The sequence below is a fragment of the Cetorhinus maximus genome, chromosome 19 (assembly GCF_964194155.1).
Source record: "Cetorhinus maximus chromosome 19, sCetMax3.hap1.1, whole genome shotgun sequence".
Taxonomy (NCBI): Eukaryota; Metazoa; Chordata; class Chondrichthyes; order Lamniformes; family Cetorhinidae; genus Cetorhinus; species Cetorhinus maximus.
In genome coordinates this window covers 80981193-81008245 of record NC_135897.1, presented here as the reverse complement: position 1 = coordinate 81008245, position 27053 = coordinate 80981193, and positions in this window count along the sequence as shown.

Sequence of the window (27053 nt, the reverse complement as noted above, 5' to 3'; positions counted from 1 at the left end):
TCTAGCAGCAGAGATTGTATCTCGCTACGCTGCTGTGTCTCTGGCTTTCGCACCATGCCTGGCGGTAGGTCCCCACCCCACACGAAGAACAGCGCCACGTTGTACGTCCTGTAAAGCCTGCGAGTCTCTTGCAGCATTTTCTATGGTTAGTGCTATTTCCAGGGTGCGCTTAAAATCAACGTTGACTACTACGAGTAAATGGCGCTGAATGGCATCGTCATGAACTCCACAAACTAATCAATCCTGCAGCAAATCATTGAATATGTCTCTGAAGTCGCAGTTCTCAGTCAACTGCTTCAACTTCGCTATATAGGTTGCGATGGACTCTCCTGGGGCCCTTACTCTGGAGTTAAAGTTAAATCTCTGCATTATTACGAATGGTTTCGGCTGGAAATGTGTTATCACGAGGTCTACTAATTTGTTAAAGGACTTAGACTGGGCGTGTTCGGGGCCTCTAGTCTGTAGATAGATTGTATGTCTTGCTACCACATACATTCGAAAGGATTGCTTTCTGCTTCTCCTCCCCGGCAATTTCATTCACCACGAAATAAAAACCAAGGCACTCTACATACTGGCTCCATTCTTCCATAGTCGCGACATGAGGATTGATTCTGCTGATGAGTGGCATGACTGGTGAGTATACTTTTCTTTTTTCTTAAGATTTAATGTGCTCACGTTCACAAGGTGAGGTCCAGCAATCAGAGCTATTTTACCCTCGATCATCAAATGTAATGACTTGATGTACCGGACATGTTTCTACTTGAAACAGATAACTTTATGACAGAGAGCTTTTCAGAAGCTACGTGCTTGAACCAGATCCTCGGCTAGAAGCCGCACCCCATGGATTACCCGCTCTTAGGGCTCAGTGGTCGGAGTCTCCAAGAACAATCATGTGGCCCCTGATAGGCAGTAGGAAAGTCCAAACCTTCAATTACTACATCTAGTCAACGACATAACTCTAACGCGAGCCTTGGTGGAAGATATCCATGGGCTTGAAAAGGTGCAATTATCTGATTATCCACTTATATGTTGTATTTTAACTATTACTTGGTCGCTTCTCAATAAACTGCTTTAAACAGCTTGTAATTCCTTGACTTTTTTGATTGATCTGTGACACCCCTGGACCAAATTTTACACAGAGCAGGCAGTGTAGGGTGAAATATTTTGCCAAACCTGTACAAGCCACCAGAGGAAGGTCAGTTAGAGGACTTCGAATTGGGCATGTTCGGGGCCTCCAGGCTGTAGATAGATTGTATGTCTTGTTACCGCATACATTCAAAAGGATTGTTTTCTGCTTCTCCTCCGCAGTAATTTCATTCGCCTTGAAATAAAAACCAAGGCACTCTACATACTGGCTCCAATCTTCCATAGTCCAAACTGTGCAAACTGTGCAAACTGAGCTGGGGAGGGGGGCAAGAAACCATACACACACAAGCATAAAGTGATGTTTGAGGAATACCATTTCTCCATGGAATCTCTCTCCCTCAAACTCTCTCCTCCAAAAAGCTGTTGAGGCTACAGAATAATTGAAAATTCCATACCTGAGATTGACAGATTTTTGTTAGACAAGGATGTTAGGGGTTATAGTAAACGGGTTAAAATGCAGATCAATCATGACAGAATTGAATGTCATACAGACTTGAGGGGCTGAATGGCCTACTCCAGTTCCTTTGTTCATGCCGGAATACGCATTGGTTTATGGGTACTTCTGAAAGTTGCTCTCATTACAGTGCGTGGTCTAAGAGACACTTCTGTGCAGTGGACTGGGACAGCAACATTTGGAAGCTTTGATTTTAAGCAGAAATCATAAATAAGTTCTGTAGTTGTCATTGATGCTCAGGCACCTATACATTTGAAAAGAGTTATCCATTGCATGAGTTCTGTAAGGCACACATAAATTGTACCCCCTACTGATTCCCTGGTTTTATCTCTCTCGGGACAGTAAGCGCAAAGTTTCTGGCCGCTGTCAAATTCCAGATCCTTTTTGAAGTCATGAAAGACAAGCCGGAGGGCGGAATCGTCTCCTCCAGGCATAAGTTCCATGGTGGGATGAGAAAGTTGGAGTGATTCCTGTGGAGCGGGACAGGCTTTTGCACATGATCATGCACTCCCCGCCTCATTAGTTACGCATGTGCGCGTTCTGCATTGAGTCTCACCCAGGAATCTCCAAGGGTATCCAGGCATTCCCAATCCCCTCTGCCTGTGATGTCATCAGCTCCAGCTGCTCAGGACAAGAAGGGTGTACCTGCCCCTGAGCAAAAGACCCAAAGCTGGCTGGGACCCTCCAGGCCTTGGCCCACCAGCGGATACCCACTGAAGTCATCACAGACAACAGGACATGGTAGTCAGCAGGCTGCCTCCTCCTCTGCTGCAGATGCCAGGGATGCACCTAGACATAGCGGTAGAGTAAGGAAAATTAAGAAGTATTGAATGAACACCAGTGGCACGGGTGTTCAATCATTGAAAATAGTTTTTCCACTTTCAAATATATAATCATACTGAATGGCGGAGCCAGCTCGAAGAGCCGAATGGCCTACACCTGCTTCTATTTTCTATGTTTCTATGTAATGTTGCACTGTTTGTCAGTCTCCTGGATTCATTCTTGCTGCTAGTAGCTTTAATGGTCATGCACACCCACCATCCACCCCCCCCCCCCCCCCCCCCCCCCACCCCCGTTTCCGGGGGGGACAAGGACTTCCTTCCTCTAATGTATGGCTGCGTTCTTTGACATGGGTGATGACTGCCATGTGCGAGAAGCCTCCCACTCACACAATTCCACTTGCACCCACTGCCCCCGGGATTCTATGGATAGATCTTGTCAAAATGGAAAACTAACCACATGAGTCCTTGTCAGGCAGGTCCCTTCCCCCAGGAGGATGGAGGTTTGCAGTCGCAACTTAACTCCCACTCACCTGCATGCCCCTTGTAGGCATCACCCTCCCTCCCTCCAGCCCTTCACGTGGCCTTCACCATATAGTGAGGACAAGCAAATGAGAAAGTTCTCATTCAGTCTCCATATGATTATTAGGGTTTCCCTTGGTTGTCCAGTTGTGCTGACCTTCAGCTCCACCCACCTGAGCAGACTCTCCCCTCACCTCGATGTTTTGCAGTTGGACATTAAGAGAGTTGCCTTGGTCTGGTGCTGGCCCTATCTCAGGATAGTGTCTGTTTCATTTCAAACTGTCTCCACCACCTTTCACCCTTCCCCTATCACCTATCAACTTCCTCCATCACCATTGACAACCTCTCCACCATGTCACCTTCACTATCCCCTCAATAACCTTCAGCCTCGCCCATCACGCTGGACCCTATCACTATGAATCTGAACATGCCTTCCCTGCCTGCTAAGCTCACCCCAGTCACGGTTCCAATGCCCACCCTGTCACTCCCCACTCCCACAATCCGTGTCACCATCCTTGTCCCCTCAATGACCCCCAGATGAGAAGTATACCCAGCATACCCACCCCGACCCTTCCACACTACCACATCCTACTACCCTCTCTTACAGTCACTGTCCCCTCCTATCACCAGCACCTCCACTTCTCCCACCAGGATTCCAACGTTGACTCAACTGACCCCTCCCTCTGAAGTGCTCAGGCCCCACCTCAACCCTGCCTCCCTTCCCCTTCATCTTCATGGCTTCCTTCTACCCTTCACTCCATCCACACTCCCCCCTTCTTTTAAAAGGGAACTCGCACCCTTCATGTCACTCTAACCCCTCGCCTTCATGTCTTGCACTCCCCTCCCACCTATGTGTCTTGCACCCCCTCCCCCTTTGTATCTTGCACAACCTCCCCCCTTCATGTCTTGCACCCCCCCTTCCCCCTTTGTGTATTGTACCCCCTTCCCTCTTCGTGTCTCACACCCCCTCCCCACTTCATGTCTTGCACCCCCCCTCCCCTCTTTGTGTCTTGCAGCCCCCTTCCCCGCTTCACGTTTTTGCAAAACCCCCCTCGGCCTTCTGTGTTTTGCACCCACCCTCCCCCCTTCGTGTCTTGCACCTTAACCTCACCCCCAACTTCATCTCCTCTGGACCTACCCCACTCTTGACTTTACGCGCATCATACCTGTGGCCAGTTTCAATGGTGCAGCCAGCTTCGACTCTAAGGTAAGTGCTTTAAAAATCTCCCTCACCGGGTGCACGCCATGTCCAGTCGGGTAGCGGAACAGCGTAAACTCCTGCTGGCGAGGCAGAAGATTTGACAGGGCTGCACGATTCCGGTCTGTTGAGGTTTTAATGGGCATGCATGAGATGCAAAATGGGTTCCTGCCAGGCGACCCAACCCACCATCGACCCACCATGAACATCGGGAGGGGATGATCCCAACCTGATTTCCCAATGTGGGGAAACTGATTTCCTCCCCACGCCATTTCTTCCACCCCTGCCCGCCACGAATCCCGCTGATGGAGGGAGGGGAAGATTCCACCAGGCGTGTTTGCTGATGGAGCCAGAACCTTCTTACAACTTGGGTATCATCTAGACCTGTAAGGTTACTCTTGGAATGGAGCACCTTTTGCCAGCATGATTCCTGATGTCTACATCTTCTTAACATGAGGCATTTTCTAAAGAGTTACTATGAGGAATAGAATAGAGAGCATTGTTTGCCCTGTGCTAACAGGAACCAACAATTTCACCCTGCATACTTAAGGGGTATCCTGGTGTGTTAAACTGTGCCAAAAGAATAAGCGTTAATAAGCGGTCAGTTGAAAAATGCAGCTTAACCAGCCAAATAGTCACCCAATGAAGTGTGGAATGTGCAACTTTAGTGAAAAAAGGAGCGGAAGCACAGAAGATGTAATCCACCATTTAAAGATTGGCGCAAGGGTTCAACAAGGTTCTCCCTATACAGTAGATGGCAAGTCACTGATGCCAGAGAGTGAAGCAATCCTGAAAGGCCATGGCACAGGACAGCAAGTGGGATCATGTACAGGGGGATGCTGCAGGGATACCCAGAGGGAAGCGCCCGATTTGAAGATCAGTTCCAAAAGAAGTGAAAATGAGCACAAATAAATTTGGCCTGGCAAGCTCCTTAGTGAAGACTTTCCACTCCTGGCACACTCTGGGAGGATATATTTGGGCAACTGGATGGAAAATTCGGTCTCCTCTTACAGCCACCCTTACTAAATTCTGGGTCAAAATTTAAACATGCAGACACTTGGTGAATCTGGAAAATGAAGGTGGAACTTAGAACAATTTCCATCATGAGAGAAAAAGTACTGAACAAACTATTGGGATTAAAGGGTGACAAGTTCCCAGGACCTGATGGCCTACATCCCAGGGTCTTAAAGGAAGTGGCAGCGGAGATAGTGGATGCATTGGCTATAATATTCCAAAATTCCCTGGATTCTGGAAAGGTTCCAGTGGATTGGAAAAATGGTAATATAATACCCTTGTTCAAAAAGGGAGGGGTGGGGGGCAGAAAGTAGGAAACAATAAACCAGTTAGTTTAACTTCTGTCGTTGGGAAATTGTTGGGATCCATTATTAAGGAAGGTCAAAATGCAATCCATCAGAGTCAGCATGGTTTTATGAAGAATAAATCATGTTTGACTAATTTGCTAGAGTTCTTTGAAGATGTGACAAGCAAAGTGGATAATGGGGATACTGTAGATGTAGTATATCTGGACTTCCAGAAGACCTTTGATAAGGTGCTACACAAAAGATTAATACACAAGATACGATCACACGGAGTTAGGGGTAATATAATAGCTTGGATGGAGGATTGGCTAACTAACAGAAGGCAGAGAGTCAGGATAAATGGGTCTTTTTCTGGATGGCAAGCTGTAATTAGTGGGGTGCCACAGGGTTCAGTCCTTGGGCCCCAACTATTTACAATCTATATTAATGACTTGGATTCAGGGATAGAAGGTACTATAGCTAAATTTGCAGATGACACCAAAATAGCTGGGAAAATAAGTTGCAATGAGCAAATAAGAAATTTACAAATGGATATGGATAGGTTAGGTGAATGGGCCAAAATTTGGCAGATGGAGTTTAACATGGATAAGTGTGAGGTTATCCATTTAGGCCGGAAGAATAAAAAGGTGACTTATTATTTAAATGGAGAGAAATTTCAGAATGCTTCAGTGCAGAGGGATCTGGGTGTCCTCGTGCATGAAGCGCTGAAAGCTAGTATGCAGGTACAGCAGGTAATAAGGAAGGCGAATGGAATTTTGGCATTTATTGCTAAAGGAATAGAGTATAAAATAGGGAAGTGTTGTTGCAGCTGTACAAGGCATTGGTGAGATTGCACCTGGAGTACTGTGCACAATTTTGGTCCCCTTACTTGAGGAAGGATGTAGTTGCACTGGAGGCAGTTCAGAGGAGGTTCACTAGATTGATTCCAGAGATGCGGGGCTTGTCTTATGGGGAAAGATTGAGCAGTTTAGGCCTATACTCGCTCGAGTTTAGAAGGATGAGAGGAGATCTAATTGAGGTATATAAGATGCCAGAGGGGATAGACAAAGTAGACGTGGAGCAGATGTTTCCCCTTCTGGGGCATTCTAGAATGAGAGGCCATAGTTTTAGGCTAAGGGGTGGTAGATTTAAATCAGAGATGAGGAGGAAATACTTTTCTCAAAGGGTCGTGAGTCTATGGAATTCACTACCTCAGAGTGCCGTGGATGCCGGGACGCTGAATAAATTTAAGGAGGAGATAGACAGGTTTTTAATTAGTAATGGGATGAAAGGTTATGGGGAGAGGGCGGGAAATTGGAGTTGAGGCCGAAATGAGATCAGCCATGATCGTAATGAATGGTGGGGCAGGCTCGAGGGGCTGAATTGCCGACTCCTGCTCCTAGTTCTTATGTTCTTATGAGGCCAAACCCTGTGCATTGAAAATTGTAGTCAGAAGTCTGTAAAATGGTCACAGCTCATATGCTGTCAGGAGAGCATATGCTATCATCATAAAGAACAGAGTGGGCAAATGGGGTTATTGCAATAAAAGATCATAATAGAAGAAGGTTTTGCTTTATTAAGCTCTATGGCCTTAAGGTTTTTCCTGCTTTTTTGCTCTAGTTTCAAAAGTTTTAAAATTTATAACCATTCCCAAGGTGCAGTTAAGTACTTATACAGAAAGCAGCATATTTATTGTGCTGTCATTCAGGGCAAAAGGAAACAATCATTTTAAAATATCCAAAGTGATGCCAGAAGCATTAATCAAGTGCTGGTATTTTGAACAGTATGTTTTCAGGCTATCTCAAGTTCTATTAATAACAAGACCAAAGGTATCAGTCTCACAGCAGAACCACCAATCAATGACCAAATAACACGGTGCTCTGGTACTGAAGAACAACTATCCCCTGGTGATGTCAGGTCACCAGACAAGATAGCCTGCTAGTGTTGAATTTAATAGCTTTAGACTTCCTTGGAATGTTCAAAACTCAATGTGCCTCTTTTCTCAGACTTTCACAGGAATTTTCTGTAAATTTCCATGTAAGTACACAGTCTTCTCTGTGAAATTCCATGATGCATAAATTAAACCTGTAGTGTTCAATTGTTCAGTTGTTTGGTATCTGTTCACAGAATCACAGAATTGTTACAGTGTAGAAGGGGGCCATTTGGCCCATTGTGTCTGCACCAGCTCTCTGAGCATTTTAAATTAGTGCCAATCTCCTGCCTTTTCCCCGTAACTCTGCACGTTTTTTCTATTTACATAATCATCCAATGCCCTCTTGAATGCCTCAATTGAACCTACCTCCACCACACTTCCAGACAGTGCATTCCAAACCTTAACTACTTACTGTGTGAAAAAGTTTTTTTCTCAATTCGCATTTTCTTCTTTTGCAAAACACTTTAAAATTGTGCCCTCTGGTTCTCGATCCATTTACAAGCGGGAATGGTTTCTCCCTATCTACTCTGTCCAGACCCCTCATGATTTTGATATCTTCAATCAAGCCTCCTCATAGCCTTCTCCTCGCCAAGGAAAACAGTCACAACTTCTCCAATCTTTTCTCAAAACTGAAGTGTCTCATCACTGGAACCATTCTCGTAAACTTCTTCTGCACTTTCCAATGTGTTCACATCCTTCCTATAGTGTGACGCCCAGGACTGTACACAATACTCCAGCTGAGGTCTCACCAGTGTCTTATATGAGTACATCATAACTTCCTTGCTCTTATACTTTATGCCCCTATTAATGAAGCCTAGAATACTGTATGCTTTAGAAACAGCTCTCTCTACCTGTCCTGTCACCTTTAATGACTTATGTGTGTTTACACCCAGGTCTCTCTGCTCCTGCACAACTTTTAGAATGTTATCCTTTATTTTATACTGTCTCTCCATGTTCTTTGCACCAAATGTATCACCTCAAACTTCTCCGCATTGAACTTCATCTTGCACCTATCTGTCCACTCCACCAATGTGCCAATGTTCTTTTGAAGTTCTACACTGTCAACCTCATAGTTTACAATTCTCCCAAGTTTTATGTCATCCGCAAACTTTGAAATTGCTCCCTGCACACCAAGATCTAGATCATTTATATATCAGGAAAAGTAAGGGTCCCAATACCAACCCCTGGGGAACTCCATTACAAACCTTCTTCCAGTCTATCTATTAACCATTACTCTCTGTTTCCTATCCCTCAGCCAATTTTGCATCCTACTGTTCCTTTTATTCCATGACCTATAACTTTCCTCACAAGTCTGTTATCTGTCACTGTGTTGAATGCCTTTTGGAAGTCCATATACATCACATCAACTGCCTTTCCCTCATCAACCATCTCTGTTACCTCTTCAAAACACTCCAACATATTAGTTAGACACAATTTTCCTTTAACAAATCCATACTGACTCTTCCGAATCAATCCACTTTTTTCCTTGTCACTATTAATTCTATCTCAAATAATTGCTTCTAGAAGTTTCCCCACCACCGAAGTTAAACTAACTAGTCTGTAATTGCAGGGCAGACCTTTACAATCTTTTTTGAATAAGGGGGTAATGTTTGCAATTCTCCAGTCCTCCAGCACCTCCCCCAAATCCAGGGAACATTGAAAGATTATTGCCAGTGCCTCTGCAATTTCCACTCTCACATCCTTCAATATTTTTGCATGCATCTCATCCAGTCCTGGTGCCTTATCAACTTTAAGTGCCGACAGCTTGTCTAATACTTCTTCCTAATCAACTTTAAGCCCTTCTAGAGACTGAGTTTCCTCCTCTGTCACCATGGTCTGGGCAGCATCTGCCTCTTAGGTAAAGACAGATGCTCTCTTCTCTATGTGTGATCAGTTAAAACTGGGTGTGGTTACTTAGAAAAAATAAACTAAACTGTAGGCAAGCTTCTGGAGGCATTAGACATTTTAAAACATAATGAATAAAGCTCCATAGGAACTGGTGTATAATTTCTGCATGTCTCCAAGGCATAAAACCCAACAGAACCCTTATCATTTCTCTTCTAAATCTTATTTAACATTTTAGCAGTTACCTATATACTAACAAATCAGTCTGAGATTATTTTAATGCTTCATTATGATTACATTTTCTATTATTTTCTCACATTTCCTTTGTCCTTTTCACCACACACTATTTCTTAGCTGATAGGGACTTGCTCCAAGATTTCAGTCATGAAGTGAATGTGAAAAGATGGTCAGAGAAAGCTTAAGGATGTGATTCACTCCTTTCTGGGAAATGTCAAGCTTCATCCACTTGTTTTCCAAATTTTGTTACAGCCACAAAACAAATTCCAACTAAATAAATCTTTTCCATATATTGGATCAAAATCTAAAACCATTCAAAACAAACCTGGTTTCTTTATTGGCTCATCCAAGGTGTAAAATTTCACTTCAAAAGATTTGAAATTTCAACTCACTCTAAGCTCTTCAAGTGAATGCAGGGAAGATTTACCAAATTAATACCAGGTATGAAGTTTTAGTTTCAGTTATGTGGAGATCTTGAAGAAACTCAGCTTGCTTTCCTTAGAGTGGAAACAATTAAGGGGAGATTTGATACAAGTATTGAAAATTATAAAGGGTTTTGATTGAGTGAATAAGGGAGAACTGTTACCACTGCCAGAAAAGTTGGTAACCAGAGAAAACACATGTAACGTAATTGCCAAAAGAAACAGATGTGATGTAAGGAGACATTTTTTTTACACAGTAAGTTGTTACGACCTGGAATGCAATATCTGAAAGGGTGATGGAAATAAATTCAGCAGTAACATGCAAAAGGGATTTGGGTAGACACTTGAAAAGGAAAAGATTGCAAAGTCATAGGGAAAGAGAGGGTGAATTGGGACTAATTGAATAGCTCGAAAGGAGTTGAAACGGGCACAATGGACCAAATGGCCTCCTTCTGCACTGATTCTAATGTGTTTTTTTTACAAAATTGCATTGCAGTCAGTGAGCCCAATTGGAGATACACATATTAGGTGCTTGTACTCTATGGTATCCTGTCCACATAGAAGCACACATTGAATTCTTGTGTTGGTTTTAAGGGGTTTTGGGTCCCTAGTTATTGTATGAATGGACTGACAACAAAGTTCAGATGTGAGGCGAATGAAATAACTTTAAGTTTTCAGGGAAACTATAGCAATAAACTCAGGCAGTAATTTACAGTGTAATGTGGGCTATATACTTTCCATGTTAAAACTGGACAGGGAGTGCATGATGACTTTTCTTCTCGCAGCCTTTGGTGTTCAAACTCTCCTTTGTCTCTCTCTCTCTCTCTCTCTTTATTCTAGTCTCTTGTCTTGCCCTCTGGTTTTTAGTTTTCTCTGCTATACAAACCTGACTGGTCCTCTTTTATCTTGGTTCTTATGCAATTAACCTGTCCTTCTCCCCAGTCATCTTCAGCCTCAACCTGAGCATGCTTTTCTTGATCAATCAGATAGCTTTCATGTGACTGTTGCTAACCTTACATATTTATGTAATTCCCTTCGTGTTAACTTCTTTCTTTCCTTTATATTTTCATGGGATGTGGACATCACTGGCAAGGCCAGCATTTGTTGCCAATTGCTAATTGCCTTTGAATTGAATGACTTGCTAGATCATTTCAAAGGGCATTAAGAGAGAAACACATTGCTGTGGGTCTGGAGTCACATGTAGGCCAAACCAGGTAAGGACGACAGATTTCTTTCCCTAAAGGGCATTAGTGAACCAGATGGGTTTTTACAACAATCAACAATCATTGTCATGGTCACCATTACTGAGACTTAACTTTCAATTCCAGATTTATTAATTGAATTTAAATTCCACCAGCTGCCATGGTGGGATTCGAACACATGCCCCCTGTGCATTAGCCAGGGCCCTCTGGATTACTAGTCCACTGACATCTTCACGATACCATCGTCTTCCGCATTGCCTCTTCCCTCATATAGAGAGGCCTCTGCATTCTAGCCTTTAGCCTTGAGGTAACAGCAATAGTCCCACTACTTTGGCATCATCCTATCATCTTCTTCTTTTGGTGCCATGTTTTGCAATGTCAGCGATCATCGCTCTCCAACTTTCAAGGCCTTTGATAACGGCCCACATATTGGTGTTGCTCTCAAATCTTGCACCTTAAGCAGTCAATGTATTTCCTCCTTTGTCTCCCTCTTGCTCTACTGCCCTAAATTCTACCAGTAACTACAAGTGCCAGGCAATGCCATCTCCAACAAGAGAGAATCTAACCATCACCCCTTGATGTTCAATGACATTACCATCACTGAATCCCCCACTATCAACTTCCTGGGGGTTACCATTGACCAGAAACTGAACTGGACTAGCCATATAAATACTGTGGCATGAGCAGGTCAGAGGCTTTTTAAAAAATTTTATTCATTCATCCCCTGACTCCCCAAAGGCACTACAAGGCACGAGTCAGGAGTGTGATGGAATACTCTCCACTTGCCTGCATGAGTGCAGCTCCAACAACACCCAAGAAGCTTGACACCATCCAGGACAAAGCAGCCCGCTTGACTGGCACCACATCCACAAAAGTTCACTCCCCCCACTATTGACAAACAGTGGTAGCGGTGTGCACCATCTACAAGATGCACTTCAGAAACTCACCAAGGCTCCTTAGGCAACAACTTCCAACCTCACAACTGCTACCATCTAGAAGGACGAGGGTAGCAGATACATTGGAACACAACCGCCTGGAAGTTTCCCTCCAAGTCATTCACCAACCTGCCTTGGAAATATATCGCCGTTCCTTCACTGTCGCTGGGTCAAAATCCTGGAACTCCTTCCCTAACAGCACTATGGGTGTACCTACACCACATGGACTGCAGCAGTTCAAGAAGGCAGCTCACCACCACCTTCTCAAGGGCAATTAGGGATTTGCAATAAACGCTGGCCTAGCCAGTGGCACCCACATCCTGTGAATGAATTTTTTAAAAAGTACCAGTTGTTCTAGTTCCTCTCTCCTAAGTAAGTGCCCAAGGATTTGTAGTCGTCTTGGTGATCATTGATAAAAAATCTTCTTGTGTGCCCGCTTTCCTCAAATCTTCCTCATTGATTGTGTGTGTTATCCAACTAATACTCATCATACATCTCAAAAACCATCTACGCTGCCTTGAATTTATCTTCCATTGTCTTGCTTATGTTCCAGCTTTCGCACCCATGGAGTAACTTTGATCAGATGAAGTATTTCAATGATCTCTTTCTGCTTTCCATTGAGATGTTTTTATTTCTAAAGAGGTCTGACATTTTTGTGAAGTTTGTTTTGCAAGTGTTTTGCGCTTCCTGATGTCTTGATCACTTTTCCCATCAGATGTTGTTAGGCTATCCAGGTAAGAAAATGATTCAACTCCAAACCTTTTCAACCTTTGCAGTGAATTGATTACAAGACATCTCTCAGAGTTACCAGGGACTTCAGTAGGTGGACAGAATATAAATAATCTGAGATATGTGATTACATAGTAATTGTGGCAGACATAGAGGAAAACCTACAAAGAATCCTAGACACAATTGTAACAAATAGTGACAGATATGAGTTATCAGTAAACTGCATTGTATGTATTGTAATATCAAAGAAAAGGACAATATCTAGATGCAAAATAACAGTGGAATTGAAAGAAATAAAACAAGTAGAATCATTCTATACTGTGCCCTATTTCTAAGTTTGTACTCTACTATTGTACAGAGAAGGGTGCTTCTTTAAGTTAAATGTTAGTATCTAATAAAACTAAATGTTAGTTTTTAATAGTATAGTTAATTTTTTAGTATTCTTGTTAGTAATCTAACAATCTTACACCTGATATGTGCTCCGAGTGGGAAAGATTCCCGTACAAGAGTGTAGTGTCATAAAAAGGCCCCTAAATTGCAAACCAACACTCCTTATGAAACAAAAATAGAATTACCTGGAAAAACTCAGCAGGTCTGGCAGCATCGGTGGAGAAGAAAAGAGTCGACGTTTCAAGTCCTCATGACCCTTCTGCAGAACTGAGTAAAGTTAGGAGAGGGGTGAAATATAAGCTGGTTTAAGTTGGGTGGGTGGGGGGGGGGGGGGGGGGGGGGGAGAGAGAGAAGTTGGTGGGGGGGTGGGGGTGGTTGTAGGGACAAACAAGCAGTGATAGGAGCAGATAATCAAAATATGTCCCAGACAAAAGGAACAAAGACGTGTTAAAGGTGGTGATATTGTCTAAGAGAATGTGCTAATTAAGAATGGATGGCAGGACACTCAAGGTACAGCTCTAGTGGGGGTGGGGTGGAAAGACTGACAGGGCATTACAGATTTAAAAATAATGGAAATAGGTGGGAAAAGAAAAATCTATATAAATTATTGGAAAAAACAAAAGGGTGGGGGAAGAAATGAAAAAGGGGTGGGGATTATGGAGGGAGTTTAAGATCTAAAGTTGTTGAATTCAATATTCAGCCCAGAAGGCTGTAAAGTGCCGAGTTGGAAGATGAGGTGCTGTTCCTCCAGTTTGCGTTGGGCTTCACTGGAACAATGCAGCAAGCCAAGGACAGACATGTGGGCAAGAGAACAGGGTGGAGTGTTAAAATGGCAAGCGACAGGGAGGTTTGGGTCTTTCTTGCGGACAGACCGCAGGGTTCTGCAAAGTGGTCGCCCAGTTTGCGTTTGGTCTCTCCAATGTAGAGGAGACTGCATTGGGAGCAACGAATGCAGTAGACTAAGTTAGGGGAAATGCAAGTGAAATGCTGCTTCACTTGAAAGGAGTGTTTGGGCCCTTGGACGGTGAGGAGAGAGGAAGTGAAGGGGCAGGTGTTGCATCTTCTGCGTGGGCATGGGGAGGTGCCATAGGTGGGGGTTGAGGAGTAGGGGGTGATGGAGGAGTGGACCAGGGTGTCCCGGAGGGAACGATCCCTACGGAATGCCGCCGGGGGGGTGAAGGGAAGATATGTTTGGTGGTGGCATCATGCTGGAGTTGGCAGAAATGGCGGAGGATGATCCTTTGAATGCGGAGGTTGGTGGGGTGATAAGTGAGGACAAGGGGGACCCTATCATGTTTCTGGGAGGGAGGAGAAGGCGTGAGGGCGGATGCGCGGGAGATGGGCCGGACACGGTTGAGGGCCCTGTCAACGATCGTGGGTGGAAAACCTCGGTTAAGGAAGAAGGAGGACATGTCAGAGGAACTATTTTTGAAGGTAGCATCATCAGAACAGATGCGACGGAGGCGAAGGAACTGAGAGAATGGGATGGAGTCCTTACAGGAAGCGGGGTGTGAGGAGCTGTAGTCGAGGTAGCTGTGGGAGTTGGTAGGCTTGTAATGGATATTGGTGGACAGTCTATCATCAGAAATTGAGACAGAGAGGTTAAGGAAGGGAAGGGAAGTTTCAGAAATGGACCATGTGAAAATGATGGAGGGGTGGAGATTAGAAGCAAAATTAATAAATTTTTCCAGGTCCTGACGAGAGCATGAAGCCGCACCGAAGTAATCATTGATGTACCAGAGAAAGAGTTGTGGGAGGGGGCCGGAGTAGGACTGGAACAAGGAATGTTCCACATACCCCATAAAGAGACAGGCATAGCTGGGGCCCATGCGGGTACCCATAGCCACACCTTTTATTTGGAGGAAGTGAGAGGAGTTAAAGGAGAATTTGTTCAGTGTGAGAACAAGTTCAGCCAGACGGAGAAGAGTAGTGGATGGGGATTGTTCGGCCTCTGTTCAAGGAAGAAGCTTAGGGCCCTCAGACCATCCTGGTGGGGGATGGAGATGTAGAGGGATTGGACGTCCATGGTGAAGAGGAAGCGGTTGGGGCCAGGGAACTGGAAATTGTTGATGTGACGTAAGGTGTCAGAGGAATCACAGATGTAGGTGGGAAGGGACTGGACAAGGGGAGAGAGAAGGGAGTCAAGATAACGAGAAATGAGTTCCATGGGGCAGGAACAGGCTGACACGATCGGTCTGCCGGGACAGTTCCGTTTGTGGATTTTGGGTAGGAGAACTGCACACCACTTAAAAGTACTACACATATACAAACCTGCATAGACACATGTGTCCACACAACCAGAAACAAACACATGGACACCCATGTATCTTTTTTATTTTGCCCCTTCTTTCTCTTTAATGTCCTTATGCACGTTCCTTGAAGAGATCTGGCGAAGACATGCTCCCAGGTTTCCACCAATGCAACTGGATCACTTGCAACAACGAGGCTCAAGGATAGCTCGGCATGAGGAATCATTTAGATTTTCCATCCCATCCTGTGTAGAAAGCAGTAGCCCAGACAAGGCCAAAAATTTTAATTTTCATATACATATGAAAATGCTTTTGACACTAAAACTCAATCTTCAGTCTTAGTTTAGTTTTAGCTTTTTCAGTAGTTCTTCTAGTAGCCTTTATAGTTGACGGCATAGATCTAGTCAATGTAGAAGAGTGTCTCTGTAAAATTTTAAAGTGCCTCTATAATTGTTTTTTTGTCAATGAACACTCTCTACTAATTATTTTCATACCCTATGTTTAAGTGCTTCTAAATATGAAACTATGTAAATAAACGATTGTTGGTTCACGGCTTTGTCGTCTGTCTTTTTGTTTGATAATTTGCAAGAAAGTTTTAATTCACTTGGCACCTTGAGTGTCTCATAAAGGGAGTTTGGTAATGTAAATGTTATATAACCTAAAAACTTCAATCAGCCTAATTTAGGCACCATCAACTCCAAAGAATAGACTAAGTAATAAAGCCTTGATAAGTAGTTATGGTGAAGGGTTAAAGATTTGTCTGATGCCTTAACCTGGGTTTTCTTACATATCACACTGCCTGACTTATACTGGGATACAGGGGAAAACATCTTTAGCTAATTCCATATCTAGAGCCTTTCTCCATTTGCACATCTCTTAAACTGTGTTAACGTACTCCAGGACACCAGCCTTTTTTTTCCCCCTTAGGCTTCGTATATATTTTTATTTCCATTGTAATTATTCTAACCCTTCAGTTCTTTGGGCATGTTCTTATTCTGTATATTCAACATTGTGGCCTGGGTTTGCTACTTGTTTGTGCATTTTAATGGGCAGATTGGTGAGCACAGATGCAGAAAACCTCTGATCTATAGATTCAAACTTTCAGCTGTACTCCCAGCTAATACCTGTCCTTTGAGGTTTGACTTTTTAAAGTCAAATATTTTTGTCCCGATCGTTATTGATGTCAACTGCAAGCAAATTTTAAACATCATAGACTCATCAGAGCTGATGTGATGAAAGATCCCCCACCAGGCACACAATTCAGGAAATGCCTGTGATTTTACATCCATTAAATATTAAACTGTGAATGTAATTGCATAAAAGCATACATGGTGTTGTTCCAGTGAATATTTGCAGTGTATTTTCCATGGCTGTAATATCATTCCCACACTGGGGAGCCCAAGACTGCATGCAATATTCCTGCTGTAAGCTAACCAAAGTCGTGTGCTGGTTTGATATCACTTCTTTTTTTCTTACAGTCAATGGCTTCAAAATTCGGCTCCATAGCATCATAGTTTTAATGCTATGGATGTCTGTTTAGTAGCAAAATAATGTCTGCACTGCTTCTGCCTATTTGGAGCATGGCCTGCATCAAATGCTGCCTTTGTGATAGCATTATGGCAGGCATTATTTGTGGGTACTGGACGTATGCAGACTTGTCAGATCATGACATCAGTCAGCACCTAACACTGATTTTGACCCCAGACCTGCCATTTTGGATAACACAGCTCCAGTTAACACTCTTTCTTAAAACCTGCACAGCTCAACATGCGTTCAACCAGCAAAGGAACCAGTGTGCGGAAAACATTGCTCATGATTGCAAGAACCCCGAGCACACCATTTGCTCCCAGTCGTGGGGGCTTTAATAGTAGTTCCACTTGGGGTACAGCATGAGAAAGAGATGGTGCAGAGGCAGCAAAGAAGGCAAGCTGTTGGCAGAGGAAGAAGAAGGAGGTCTCTCAACACAACAACTTACCTACCTAGCATCCTCTGGGGATAGTTTATCCTTCACGTAAGGCAGTAGCAGAGTATTCACTGTCTATGCTTCACAAAGGAGGCAGTCACTGACCTCTGCTGCCTCTTGGACCTGCATTGACTGAGCAGGGCAAATACGGCACAGCCAGTGGCTGTTAGGGTGATGGTGGCCTTCCATTTCTTTGTGGCCGAATCCTTTCAGAGTGGAACAAGCTACATAGCTAACCTCTCCCAATTCACAGTCTATTGCTGTATCAGAGAGGTGACAAATGCTCTGTATGTCAAGAGAAGGGAGTTTGCTGTCTTTTCTCTGAACATGGCTTTGTGAGCACTGCATCTCAACTGGTAAGGTATACCAAAACTGCAAAGATTACCACTCACTCAGTGTGCAGTTGGCATGCACCGTACTCAACTCATCATGCTGGCCAATACCTGTTATCCCAGCAGCATCATGATGTGTTCATCCTGCAACAGCCTGTTGTTCTGACAATCTTGCAGGTACTATGTCAAACCAGGGGTGACTGCTGGGCAGCAAGAGCTATCACTCGACACCTGAGTAATGACTCCACTCCACCACCCAAATAAAAATGGTCAGCACCATGAGAAACCATGTTGCCGCGAGGAATGTCATTGAACAGATGATTGAGGGAGTGAAGGAATAGTTCTGCTGGCTCCCCCTTTCTAGAGGAACCGGCAGGTAATCACTGGAGCGGATGCCCTGATTATTGGTAGTCTCTACTGCATCATCCACAACCTGGTCATCATGAGGGGCACAACTTTTGCCACTTTGGATTCAGCAAACATCTCAGGAGGAGGAGGAGGAGGAGGGGGAGGAGGGGGAGGAGGAGGAGGAAGGAAAGGAATGGGAGGAGAAGGAAGGGAGGAGGCAGCCAGGCAGGGACAGGGATAGGTGGGAAATAATAGCATAGTAGTAATGTTACCAGGCATGGCTCTCTGGACGGCATTCTCAACACATGCAGCTACCACTAGGCTGACTGTGATACAGGTCGCTCACTGGGTGGCACCAGGGTTAGGATGCAGCCCTTGGAGATTTTTATAAATTACGTCCTTGTATCAACATCAGCCACACTGCCTAGCCAGGTTACAGGAAATGCTGTCAGCAAAGGAGACCACCATATATTGCCTTCATTGATCTCGCCAAGGCATTCAACTGTGTGAGCAGAGGTAGCCTAAGCTGCTGGAGAAAATCGGCTGCCCGCTGAAACTTCTCAATGTGATCTCCTCTTCCCATGACAACATGATGGGTAAGGTCAGCTACAGCGGAGCAGCTTTGGAACCCTTTGAGATCTGCAGTTGGATCAAACAGGTTTGTGTTCTGGCACCGACACTCCTTGGATTATTCTTCTCTTTGCTACTGTCATATGCCTTCAGGCCATCTACAGAGGGCGTCTACTTACAGGCCAGAACTGACGGACAGCTGTTCAGCCTAGCTTGCCTGAGATCCAAGGCGAAGGTGCACCAAGACTTAATCTGAGTATTGCTCAACACTGACAATGACACATCTGCATTCCATACTGAGGAACACCATTGGACAGACGCTGTAAAGAGTTTGGCTTGAAAATCAGCATCAAGAAGATAAATGTCATTGGCCAGGACAGTTGTACTGCCATCTATCAGCATTAACAATGTGATGCTGGAGCTTGTTGATATTGTCACATATCTGGGTGCCACAATCACTGGCAAGTTGTCAACTTGATGCTGAAAATCAAAACACAGATCACAAAAGCTGCAGCTCTTATGCCCAAGCTGAGTGTGAAAGAATAGCAAGCTGTCTGAGAACACCAAACCGTGAGTCTACAAAGCCTGTGCCCTCAGTGAAGTCCTCAATAGTGTTGAGATCAGGAGAACATATGCTAGGCAAAAGAAAGGCAGAACAGTTTCCACCTCCGCTGTCTCACATATCTTCAGCATATCTTGGCAAGATATGACCACCAACATAGATATCCTGGAGTGCGCTAATTCCTTCTGCACACTCTCATTGCTAAGCCAAAGACATCAAAGCTGTGTTGGCCACATCCATTGAAATGGATGATGGCTGTATACCCAAAGTCCTTCTGTACAGAAAACTGGGCACTGGGTCATGACCTCCTGGGCATCCATACCTCTGCTACAAGGATACCTGCAAGTGATATACGAAGGTGTCAGACATTGACACTGACAAGTCAGAGACAGTCACTGAGGGCCTTGACCTCTGGAAGTTGACTATTTGGAGGAGCATTGGAGAGGCAAGTGGAAATGAAGGGCTCAGCAGGCTGAGGAGAAGGCACAGGGGAATCAGTGACCAGCAAATTGTGCACTTTCTCAACCCACTGTCTTCCTCTACAGCAAATGCGGCAGACACTCCCATGCTTGAGTGGGGCTCCTGAGGCACACCAGGCGACGCTTAACACAGAGTTGACCACCACAACCCAAACCATCGTCTTGTGAGGTGGAAGGCTGCCACCAAAGAGAAAAATAACTTTGGACAGAGGAGAGCTTTTTGAAGTGAATTAATGCTGGTTTTGGCCTAATGCTTCTTCAGTTCAAAAAGACAGAACAGAAGAGACTGACACTACCATTCCACTTCATCTGATCATTTGAACAATTTGGGACCAGCAAACCACCTCATCTGTTACAGGTTATATGTCTTTCTAATTAACCTATGTATCAAATCTAAACTGTTATTTCCTGACATAAGAACATAAGAACTAGGAGCAGGAGTAGGCAATTCAGCCCCTCGAGCCTGCCCCGCCATTCATAACGATCATGGCTGATCTCATTTCGGCCTCAACTCCAATTTCCCACCCTCTTCCCATAACCTTTCAACCCATTACGTATTAAAAATCTGTCTATCTCCTCCTTAAATTTATTCAGCGTCCTGGCATTCACTGCACTCTGAGGTAGTGCATTCCACAGATTCACGATCCTTTGGGAAAAGTAATTCCTCCTCATCTCTGATTTAAATCTACCACCCCTTAGCCTAAAACTATGGCCTCTCATTCTAGAATGCCCCAGAAGGGGAAACATCCGCTCCACGTCTACTTTGTCTAACCCCTTTAGCATCTTATATACCTCAGTTAGATCTCCTCTCATCCTTCTAAACTCTAGCGAGTATAGGCCTAAACTGCTCAATCTCTCCTCATAAGACAAGCCCCGCATGTCTGGAATCAATCTAGTGAACCTCCTCTGAACCGCCTCCAGTGCAACTACATCCTTCCTCAAGTAAGAGGACCAAAACTGTGCACAGTACTCCAGATGTGGTCTCACCAATGCCTTGTACAGTTGCAACAACACTTCCCTATTTTTATACTCTATTCCTTTAGCAATAAATGCCAAAATTCCATTTGCCTTCCTTATTACCTGCTGTACCTACATACTAGCTTTCAGCGATTCATGCACGAGGACACCCAGATCCCTCTGCACTGAAACATTCTGAAGTTTCTCTCCATTTAAATAATACGTTGCATTTTTATTCCTCCGACCAAAATGGATACCCTCACACTTATCCACATTAAACTCCATCTGCCAAATTTTGGCTCATTCACCTAACCTGTCCATATCCATTTGTAAATTTCTTATTTCTTCATTGCAATTTACTTTCCCAGCTATTTTGGTGTCATCTGCAAATTTAGCTATAGTACCTTCTATCCCTGAATCCAAGTCATTAATATAGATTGTGAATAGTTGGGGCCCAAGGACCGAACCCTGTGGCACCCCACTAATTACAGCTTGCCATCCAGAAAAAGACCCATTTATCCCGACTCTCTGCTTTCTGTTGGTTAGCCAATCCTCTATCCAAGTTAATATATTACCCCTAACTCCGTGTGATCTTACCTTGTGTATTAATCTTTTGTGCGGCACATTATCAAAGGCCTTCTGGAAGTCCAGATATACTACATCTAGAGGATCCCCATTATCCACTTTGCTTGTCACATCTTCAAAGAACTCTAGCAAATTAGTCAAACATGATTTACTCTTCATAAAACCATGCTGACTCTGATGGATTGCATTTTGACTTTCCAAATGCCCCATTACTACTTCTTTAATAACGGATTTCCCAAAGACAGACATTAAACTAACTGGTCTATAGTTTCCTACTTTCTGCCTCCCCCCCTTTTTGAATAAGGGCATTATATTAGCATTTTTCTAATCCACTGGAAACTTTCCGGAATCCAGGGAATTTTGGAATATTAGAGCTCTTAGTATACTGCTTTAAACCATTGTGACCTCAACTGCCTTTTAGATAACCTGTGACCCTTGGATCAAATCTAAGAGTTCCTTTTGTAAACTGAGACTTGGCTCAAGAGATATTTAAGGGCTAATTCAAAAATCTTGGCAAATATAAATCTGCGACTGTTATGTTCCAATTATCCACCATGCAATTAGAGAGAGGAGCTCAATAACTTCAGCAAGCTCAGTTCATTATAGTAATGCGATTATGGTCACTGTGTATGTGGCAAAGTGGAGTGCTATGTACCTTTAAGAGAATGTAGTTAGTTGACCATGTGACTGTATTGACCAATCACTACACAGCGCAGGCTACTTGGGTAACTGGAAGCCTAGAGCTGGAGGTGATTGAAGAAGCACACATGGTGTTAGTGCTCTGTTCTTAGTTCTAATCAACTAACAGTGTTTTTCAGTTAATCGATCTCTGCCTATATTGTTTCAAGAACCGACTAATGTGTTAATATCAAAGGGGCAGCTAGCATTCGCCGGACAAAGCGAACCCGATAACCAAAAATATAAAACTAGCAACGAGGATAAGCCGGATCAATTGACGGCAATCAAGAAAGCCGCGGTAAGCCAGTTAAGTTACTTCGCCACTACCTTGAAAGCTGTTTGAATGCACAGTCTCCTTAGTCATCGAGTATGCCGCAGCTTGGGCATCTCGTACCATTTGACTCAGTTTCCGATGACTGGTCCCATTACGTCAAATGTCTAGTATTCTTCTTTACCGTTAACAGCATCGCAGGGGAGGACAAGAAGAGGGTGATTCTTTTGTCCACATGTGGGAGAAAAACGTATGGGCTGATCCGCAGCCTCACATCATCTAACACCCTCGATACGAAGACTTCCGATGAGTTAGTAAACATTGTAAAAAACTACCTGAAGCCAAAACCCTCAGTCACTATGCAGCGTTTTAAATTTAATTCAAGGAACAGGCTTCCAGGAGAGACAATTGTTAGCTATGTAGCCGCTTTAAAGGAATTAACGGAATATTGTGAGTTCAGAACTTCAATTAATGACATATTGAGAGACTGACTGATATGAGGATTCGGGGACGATGCTATTCAAAAGCGATTACTATCTGAAACTAATCCAGACTTCAGTAAGGCATTAGAATTGGCAACGGCCATGGAGAGCGCTGTTAGAGACTCAGAGGCAATAAAAGATACACAAAATGTCGCCGTCCATCTTGTAGGGCGGGAAGGGACGGTAACAAAAGGCACGAAAACATCGGACTCCACAGAAAGGCGGGGAACCCCCACTATGTACAGACCATTGGAGAACAACAGTACTACAGTGAAAACCCACGACATTAATGAGAGAAATGCATTCAGGCGGCCTGCAGACGACCGACAGTTCAGAAATATTGAATGCTTTTTCTGCCACAGCAATGATCACATAACGTGGCACTGTCAAGATCGGCTGAGACAGCATTTTAAAAACAAAGGTAGAACTTGCAAAATCTGTCTTGTTGAAGAACCAGAGGAAGCAGAATCCAACATCTATTCATTATACAACCTGAAAATGGGTAGAACTGAGCCAATCCAGGTAGTCATTAGAGTCAATGAACAAACCATCAAGATGGAGGTCGATACTGGGGCATCAATGTCTGTCAAAGGAGAACATATGTTCAGACACTTGAATAAAGGAGTCCATCCTTTAAGTTTGGAACAATCGGACACTAAATTAAAAAAATATACAGGCAAAGAAATAAGAATGAAAGGGATATGTCAAGTTCTGGTGCAGTGTAGGGATCAGTCTGCAAATTTACCCCTTATAGTAATAGCTGGGACGGGCCCCAGTTTAATTGGTCGCAACTGGCTCAGAAAAATTAAATTGCGATGGGCGAGATTTTTCAAATCAGAACCAGAAACTTACAGGAATTGTTACAAAAATACACTTCCATTTTATGCTTCAGTTCTGCCGAAGGGTCGTGAAGACTCGAAACGTTAACTGATTTCTTCTCCACCGATGCTGCCAGACCTGCTGAGTTTTTCCAGGTAATTCTGTTTTTGTTTTGGATTTCCAGCATCCGCAGTAGCTTTTAGCTTTTTGTTTTTACTTCCATTTTCAGTGATGAGCTAGGAAGGATTCGTGGGCTACAGGCCAAAATCCATGTAGACTCTAATATAATCAGAGCCAGACCACTCCCTTATGCTCCATGGAACAAGGTCAAGGCCGAGATAAACAGGCTGGAGAAGTTGGGTATCTTACAACGGGTGCAACTTTCCGAGTGGGTGGCATCCATAGTACCCATACTGAAGCCAGACCAAAGTGTTTGCTTATGCAATGACTGCAAATTAACTGTAAACAGAGTGGCCAAACTTGATAGACACCTGGTACTGAAGATTGACAAAGTATATCTGAAATTGACAGGGGGCATCACATATTCAAAACTCAACGTGAGCTACACCTACCAGCAGGTAGAGTTGGAAGAAGGCTCTAGTGAATTTGTGAGCATCAATACATATCGAGAATTGTATCAATATACTCAACTACCCTTTGGGATCTCATCAGCGTGTACTATTTTCCAGTGTACCATGGAAAATCTGCTTCAGGGACTGCTCCATGTCGTTCTTTATCTGGATGATGCTTTAGTCACTGAACGAGGTGATGAAAAACATTTAGCTAATTTGGAGGAGGTGCTGAAATGCTTCTCACAAGTGGGGATGCGCTTGAAGCAAGAAAAATGTATTTTCCAAGCCAGAGAGATAGATACTTGGGCCATAAGGTCAATGCACAGGGGCTGCATCCCGTGGAAGGAAAGGTCAAGGCTATTTGCGAGGCACCTGGATCGAGAAACACTACAGAACTAAAGGCCTTCTTAGGTATCATAAACTACTATGGGCGATTTCTCCCAGATCTATCAACCGTACTGGCTCTGTTATACGCATTTCTTAAGAAAAAGCATAAATGGATTTGGCAAGCTCCACACCAGGAGGCGTTTCTGAAGGTAAAGCAATTGTTAAGATCATCGGCCTTATTTGTCCACTGCGACCCAAAGAAAGATTTGATTTTAACTTGCTACACATCCCCTCATGGAGTAGAGGCTGTACTTTCACATCGGATGGCGGGTGGCTCCAAATGACCCATTGGTTATACATCTCGCACGCTCAGTGCTGCAGAGTGACGATATTCTCAAACTGAGAGGGAGGGTTTATCTGTTGTGTTTGGTATTCGGAAATTCCATCAATAGCTCCACGGTCGTCATTTTCACATTATATCCCACCACAAGCCTCTGCTGGGATTATTTGGAGAGGATAAGGTGATACCCCTCATCGCATCTACTTGCATCCAGAGGTGGGCACTGATATTGGCTGCTTACAAATACACTTTTATTCACCAATCGGGAAGCCAGATCGCAAATGCTGATGCACTGAGCCACCTACCCCTGCCAGATAACAATGTGAAGGTCCCAATTCCCCAGGAACTTGTCTTAGTACTACATTTTTTGGATTCCTCCCCCGTCCAGACCAAACAAATCCATGAGTGGACAAGCTGAGATCCACTTTTATCTCACGTCTGGGAGCAGGTCTTGATTGGATGGTCAGGCGAGACAAAGTCTGATGACATGAAGCCTTATTTCAATCACAGATATGAGCTCACCTGCCAGCTCGGCATATTGCTCTGGGGGGTAAGGGTTATCGTGCCCCCGAGAGGGCGAAGGCCATTACTGGCCGATTTACATAGTGTTCACCCTGGCATTAGTAGGATGAAGATGCTCATGCACAGCTACTTGTGGTGGCCAGGGATGGATGCGGACATCGAAACCTGAGTCAAAAGTTGTCTTCAATGCCAGCAGATACAAAAGCTACCCCCCTTAGCTCCATTGCACACCTGGGAATGGCTGGGGCAGCCATGGGTGTGCCTCCACATCGACTACGTGGGACCCTTCTTGGGCACGATGTTCCTATTGCTAATAGACGCCCACCCCAAGTAGATGGATGTCTACAAAGTCCGGTCACCCATGTCTGCTGCCACCATAGACCGTTTGTGACAGAATTTTGCAGTGCACAGGTTACCAGAGGTGCTCGTGTCAGAAACAGGACTGCATTTACCAGCGGGGAGTTCCACAGGTTTACAACCCCCAGTGGAATAAATTATATCAAAACCTCACCTTACTATCCCGCCTCTAATGGTTTGGCTGAGCGGGCAGTCCAAATTTTTAAGTTTGGAATGAGAAAGCTGGATGGGGATTCCATCAGCACTAGATTGTCACGGTTCCTGATCGCATACCGGATGATGCCACACCCCACCACTGGTATTGCCCCCGCTGAATTACAAATGAAGAGACAGCTTTGCACCGCCTCACTCTTAACAAGCTGAATTTTGGGCCAAGAGGCCCAAAAGGCTAGACATGATGGCCATAACTATGAAAGAAATTTCACGGTGGGAGACACAGTTCTCACAAAGAACTTTGGAGATGGGCCCAATTGGCTACTAGGCGAAGTGAGTGCCGTGACAGGATCTCTTTCCTATAATGTGTTGGTAAACAGCCAAATAATTAGATGACACATGGATCATCTCTGGAGAAGAAAGACAGTCCCACAAGAAGGAATACCATCATCATTTGCGTTTGAGTCTGTACCGCAGGTGGAAGAAATGTCAAATGGTTTGGAAGATCTGGCGAGCCAACACCTGATGACCTGAAGCCCTATTTCAATCGCAGATATGAGCTCACCTGCCAGCTCGGCATATTGCTCTGGGGAGTAAGGGATATCGTGCCCCCGAGAGGGCGAAGGTCATTACTGGCTGAATTACATAGTCACCCTGGCATTAGTAGGATGAAGATGCTCGCGCACAGCTACTTGTCGCAGCCAGAGATGAATGTGAGCCTGTTGGACCCGAGAGGGTCGAAGACACAAACTTGCCCACTTCTACCGAACAGCCTGCAGGACAGTTGACCCCTGAGAAGAGGGTCTCAGAAAAACCAGATGAGGCCGTTGAGCTATGATGCTCGACACATCCAAGGAAGCCTCCTGAGGGACTTGACTTGTAAATAGTTATACATGTAAATAATTGGGATGTTCTGATGCTTCTCAGTTGTACTTTCAAGTAAAGGGGGAGGGATGTGGTAAAGTCAAGTGCTATGTAGTCTTAAGAAAATGTGGCTGTATTGGCCAATCTCTACAAATCACGAGCTTCTTGGGTAACTGTAAGTCTAGAGCTGGAGGTGATTGAGGAAGCACACACAGTGTTAGTGCTCTGTTCTTAGTTCCAATCAACTACCAGTGTTTGTTCAGTTAATCGGTCTCTCTGCCGATATTGTTTCAAGCACCAATTAATGATAATATCAAGGACACAGCTAACATTCACCGGACAAAATGAACCTGATAACCAAAAACATAAAAGTGTACAATTGGATGAGACTGCTTGATTAAAACATAGGGGGGAATTTTATGCCAGCGGGACTTTACAGTCCTGCCGAAGCCAATGCATTTTATGGCCCGTCCCTGTTGCAATGGGGCTGTAAAATTCCGCCCGTAGTTATTTGCTCTGAATATATTGAAGAG